The following is a 6,159-nucleotide window of genomic DNA, read 5'->3' as shown; positions in this document are numbered from 1 at the left end:
AACATTTTCTCAGTTTTATTATCTATAAATTGGGATTAATACTTACGTAGAACATACATGAATGTTATGCAAACACTGATTTGTTATCTATTGTGCTTTGAAGATGTTTCTGATAACTGTGAAATGCTTTTTAAAAAATATTTCATTTCTCAAATTTATTAGGACAGTGATCATATGTGCACTGAATAATGCATATTAAAATGCCAACCTTAAGTCTAAAGTAAACATTTTTTATTTTTTTATGTTACACAGGTTCAGTGTCCTGAGCGCTTCCCAGGGAATGTAAAAGCCCATTCTTAGGTTGCTGTCTTAGAAAAAGCTCATGTTTAACATCTTATCAATGATCCTCCTGAGTTATTTTTCTCTCATCATTATTTTTATTTTATATTACCAGTATAGATTAAGAAGAAAAATATATAAGGCAAACTATTCATAAATATATCAACATTTGAACATGGATACTTGCCTTTCAAAATCTTATTTAATGTGGCAAGATTTTTAGATTGTAGTTCAAAGTTCTTAAGTTTTTTGCTATGTAACTGAGGGGGAATGTCTGCTTTTTCTCACTTCTTACAAAATGTTTCTAGCCTATGAATCTTCACTTATCCTTGGGATCCACTGGGATTAACATTTATAAACTGCAAATACACAAAAAGCAAAGGGCTAAGGCTTTCCAAATAGGTATAATTTGCTTTTTTTAGTGGTGGCAAATGAGGTAATATTAGTTATCATTAAGAAGAATGGAGAATACTCATTTTCATCATATATTGCAATTAAACACAGTTTCTTTAAAAACTGAATTGGTCTGGGTTTAGAATCTAGAAAACATAAAAAGTGTATTTCTGATAATGAATGATAGGAGCATCCACTATTTCATACTAGATGGCTACTTACAAGTGCCATGTGGCAATGTTAAATATTTAAAATACTGAAAAATTAATATATTTAGTTCCCTTCTTAGAAAGTCTGAGGGCTTTTTAATTGAAAAGGCACTGTTAACCTATGTTTGAAGATTTAGTTTTAAGGACATTATAGCATAAACTAACTAAAATGTTGAATGTCTTTGAATGTGGAGTATAATTTTGCATTGCTATGTGTTTATTTCCTATAAGGGAAGCTAACCTCAGATAATTTTTATTTTTATTACTTTTTTTTTTTTGGCATGCAGGACCTTATTTCCTTGACCAGAGATTGAATCCACATCCACTGTGGTAGAAGCACAGAATCCTAATCACTGAACTGCTGGGAATTTCCTAAAATTTTAAAAAGAAAATAAATTTTAAAATGTAGAATGAATGTATTTCTCTTTTCTCAACCATTTTTTAAATAAATCATATGCCAATATCAAAATATCTCATTGTTACCGACACACAGAATATTTTGAAAGTTCAATATCCGTTTTCTTTAAGACATAGCTTAAAGTAAATTTTCAGTGTTTGCCTGAAAGACAATTAATCCATCCTCAACGTGTGTGATCCTTTGCCCTAATAAATTGGTTCTCCTTTTGTGGCTTTGATATTTACAATTTAATTGACACTATCAGTGCAACAAATGATACATATCTTCATATTTTAGAGTATAAATTTCATAGAATTTTCAATACATTATAGCTCATAAGAGTCTATCATTAACTCAGTGCATTAAAACAACACTGGAGAAATAAATACATATCATTTTAGATGGTATAATGGGAAAGAAGAGAGATTCAGTGTGGAATACACTGACCATTACCAGGGATTCATGGTTACCTATCCTCTTCGCTTATTTTTAGGCAAAAATAAGACCAAACCCATCAATTCAATAATCTATTCAATAGCTCAGGTATTCAGATTGCATTTCTTTAAAAAGTGCTTTGAGGAAGGCAGTTTGAAAAACGTCTGGCCCATCGACATGCAAATAAATTCCAGTAAATACTTGGAAATGCTAAAATCGATCATTTATATTCTAAACATGTCACATTTATTGGAAGACTCTAAAACTTCGCTGGGGCTTCCCAGGTGGCGCTAGTGGTTAAGAATCTGCCTATCAAGGCAGAAGGCGCAAGAGATTCAGGTTCAATCCCTGGGGCAGGAAGATCTCCTGGAGGAGGGTACGGCAACCCGCTCCAGCATTCTTGTCTGGAGAATTCCATGGACAGAGGAGCCTGGTGGGCTACAGCCCGGAGGGTTGCAGAGTCAGACGCAACTTAGCACGCATGCAAAACTTTTGTTTAGCTCTGAGCTCTTATGATGGTTTCCCACTAGAAAAAAAAAAAAAGGCAGAAAAGCCACTCCTTTCAACAAAAGATTGGAGGGAGATTTTTAAGTACTAGCGTGTGTGTGCGCCCGGGTTGGGGTGGGCGAGGGCGGAGGTGGGGGGGGGGGGTTGGTTCCCAGGTGGCTGAGTAGTGAAGAAGCTGACTGCTAATGCAGGAGACATAAGAGATGGGTTTCGATCCCTGGGTCAGGAAGATCCCCTGGAGGAGGGCATGGCAACCCACTCCAGTATTGGTGCCTGGAGAATCCCATGGAAAGAGGAGCCTCGTGCTACAGTCCATGGAGTTCCAAAGAGTCGGACACGACTAAGCGACTTAGCAGACACAGTTTTTTTTAAACGTAAATGTAATTAAATTATGGGGGAAATTTTATGTTAAAAACAAAAACTAAACTATGAGTTAAACTAGATCTTATATATCTTTGTATATCCTCAGATCCTAACAGAATCAGGTATAAATTCATTAAATAGGAATTGAATGAATTATTTTACAAATGAAATTAAACAAACATTTAAAAAATGTAGCATCTTTAGTATTTATTACTAAGTTTGGCATCAATTCAACAATAGCAACTCAGCTTATTTTGTTTTCAAGGGCCAAATCTGTATCATTAAACATCATTTTATAGGTAATTTTAAAACTTTATACAGGTAGGCACAGTTGTATAAATACTACTTATTAACTCATATAAATTTAAAATTAATTTTTAAATTAATATGGAATCATTTAATGTTTTTCTGGTTAAAATCCCAAGCATGAAATATATCAAATAGAATGCTAATGTAAATGAGTTGATGTCAAATCACAAAGAGCTAAAAAACAGAAATGTGCAACAGAAATGTGAGTAGGTCTGAACATCTGTCATTTACATGGCTAACAAGAATAAGTAATTTTTTTTATGGAATCTGAAGTTTATTTTCATTTATTTCAGACAGCTGGAAACTAGCCATTGTTACTGTGATTGATGTTGAACTTTTAATGGATCATACGTATGCCAATTTTAACAGGCAGTAACGTTTTGTCTAAAAATATGAATGTGGGCTTCACTTGTAGCTCAGTTAGTAAAGAATCTGCCTGCAGTGCAGGGTACCTGGGTTTGATCCCTGGGTTGGGAAGACCCCCTGGAGAAGGAAATGGCAATCCACTCCAGCATTCTTGCCTGAAAATCTCATGGACATAGGAGCCTGTTGGGCTGCAGTCCATGGGGTCACAAAGAGTCGGGCACGACTGAGCGACTAACACTAACATGAATGTGTGAAAATTAAAACAAAATGGAATCCCTGACAGATGTTCAGTTTGAATATCACTATCTTGCACTTTATCTTGTGTTTTCAAGTTCTCTTTTCTTCTCAAATGTTCAAGAAAATCTCTCAACAGCCCTTGGAGTGACAGTGCCTCTTCACTGAGATCTCCTGGAATTCTGCATATCTTTATTCCCAATTTATGTTAAATGTCCAGATCCAATCTAGGACTACTAAATATATAAATAATACTAATTTACTAAAAAGAATTGCTCCCTCTAGTGAATTCACAGTATTACTTCACTTTCTGGCATGGCTGCACTAATTTAATAAATGATATAAATGATTATGACTATCAGGTTAATGATAGTGATCTGGTCTGCTTTTGCTGTATTATATAAATTTTAATGCTTTCTGTGCTTAAACATTGGGAAGTTTCATAATGATCGATTTGAGCTGCTTGCTGGATATTTCAGCACACTATTCGTACATTAAAAAACTGCATTGAAAAAATTATTTATTCCTAAAACCCTTCGTATTACTTTGGAAACACATTTGGTACCAAGTTATCTCCAGGGTTATGACCACGTTACTTCAGCAAAATAAAGAGGGTGATTTAAAGCAATTGTTCTTATAGTTAAAATACAGTAGAAGTAAGTTTAAATGGAAATTCAAGTCTAGACATAATGACTGTTTTTGCTCTGGTTACCAGAAAAATCAGACATTTTTAGCCTTATCCCTCTCTATTAATCAGAAATGTTGTGCAACTAATGATGGCACATGCAAAAATACTTGACGTTCTTTGGAATTTTATTTAAATTTCTATCACAATACTTGAATATAAAGTAAAAGAGGGGGTTGCAGTGAAAGGAGAGCACTATTTAATTCTCAATTTGTTAATGCAAGACCTGGCCATCAAATAATTCATTTTAAACCACAGGAAGGAGAAATTAAAATTGAGAAGTTGTCCAGCTGATTACATTTATATACCTAATTAATTTAAATACACCAGTAATAATAGAATAAAACAAAACCAAATCAGTCAGAAGGCTCAACTTTTCTTTCAAAGCAGGATTCCTTTTTGAGGGGAATTTGAATCACTTGGATCATTAGTTCTGTACTTGACCACTTTGCCTCAATAGGCAAAGCCTTTTTACATTGTAATTTCAGTTAATAAAGCAGATGGTATGGGTTACCAATCCCATCAAGTTAGTTTTCCTGTATCAATAATAATAGAGTAACTCCATCAAGTTTTATGTAGTTTTCACCTTCCAGGCACTTAGCAAATATTAATTTATCATCGCAGCACTCCCACGAGGAGGTAGAAATTTTTAATAAATAAAATATAATAAAATATAGTCTAGATTGATTTATTTGAAAGCATCCGTGAAAGACAAACAGAGAAACTCTAAAAATTAAATGATTATATTAATTATATGAAAGAAGGTAATATTGTTTTATGACTCACTCTCCCTGGAAGTCATTTCAGGAGGAACTCAAGGGAGTCAGGGGCCTGTCAAGGTTTTACAGATTTTGTTTCCACGCTTCCTTCTCAAGGGAAGGAACAATTGGCAGCTTCTCCCTGGAGACACGACTGAGTCCAGGTGAGGGGCAACCGAGGTCTGGCGGCCGGCCCTTCCCGGGAACCCCCGGACCCCCCGAGGGCAGAGGCCCCGCCCCGGACGGCGGCGCGCGCCCGCGGGCGGGGCGGGGATTCCGGCGCCCGGAGCTCAGCTAGGTAGGTCCCGCTCAGGGCTTGAGGGCCCTCTGCCTTTCTGGAGCCTTCCTCCCTCCCCTCTTCGGCCGAGCGCGCCGTTTACTCTGAGGACCCGCAGCTTCGCGCTCGCCCCCGGGCCTCTCCGCGCGCGCCCCTGGCTCCTCGCTCCCAGGCGGAGCGGCGCCCGGCCGGCGGGAGGCCTGGGCCGGCGCCCCGAGCCAGCCTGGGGCTGGGCGGCGGTGGGGTGGGTAGGCGGTGGAGCGCGAGGCGGGGCCCGGGCTGGGTGTGCGGGCGCAGGGCGCGGCTCGGCCTCGCTCGCCGGCGCTCCGGGCGTGGAGCAGACGGTGGTCCAGGCTCCAGAGAGCCAGAAGCGCATGCACACAGCGGGCAGGCGGGTGAGGTTTGCGGGCTCCGCGTCCCACACGTTCCCTGGCGTTGGCGCCCGATTACAAGTCAGGGGAGGGGACCCACGGTCAGACTGCAGGGAGGAAGACTCCATCTGCAATTCCTGTCACCGTTCTCGGCGACTCTCCCGGGTCCCCGGCACTGTCCTTTGTGGGACCTTGACGGATGTCTGCCGCTGGGCATTCCTGAAACTTTCCAGTTGTCCCCGTGTGTGGCATTTTGAACGTTGTTTGCGCCAAAGCAGCTGAGCCGTCGCTATAGGCAAACCTCGCATCCCAGCACTACAGTTGAGCTTTATCCAAAGGTGACATCTCTGTCTTTGTAGAAATAACTGATGAGGAAGAACATTGATTTACTTATTTTAATTTAATAAGGAATGAGAAATCAAGGGTTTGGATGAGTATAGAAGAGTTCAGAGGAAGGAGAAGGGCAAGAGTATAAAACGAGAAGACATTTATTTGGTATATTCCCAGCCTTTCTCTTGTACTGAGAAAAGGACCCCCTTTGAAAACATGAAATGAGATCAGGAAAGGTTCATTGGT

The 6,159-nt window shown here is 39.2% G+C and overlaps 1 long non-coding RNA gene across 1 annotated transcript in view; it reads left to right on the top strand.

Annotated features, from left to right (window-relative positions):
• Nucleotides 1–5,204: 5,204 nt before the first annotated feature.
• The window catches only part of LOC122422269, an 85,619-nt gene continuing 84,664 nt past the window's right edge, over nucleotides 5,205–6,159 (top strand). Inside the window, exon 1 of the long non-coding RNA XR_006263759.1 lies at nucleotides 5,205–5,233. This is a non-coding gene — a long non-coding RNA (uncharacterized LOC122422269). The remainder of the gene's footprint in view (nucleotides 5,234–6,159) is intronic.

The sequence above is a fragment of the Cervus canadensis genome, chromosome 19 (genome assembly GCF_019320065.1).
Source record: "Cervus canadensis isolate Bull #8, Minnesota chromosome 19, ASM1932006v1, whole genome shotgun sequence".
NCBI lineage: Eukaryota > Metazoa > Chordata > Mammalia > Artiodactyla > Cervidae > Cervus > Cervus canadensis.
Note: the sequence above shows the minus strand (reverse complement) of the source record. Positions and strands in the feature narration are given on the sequence as shown.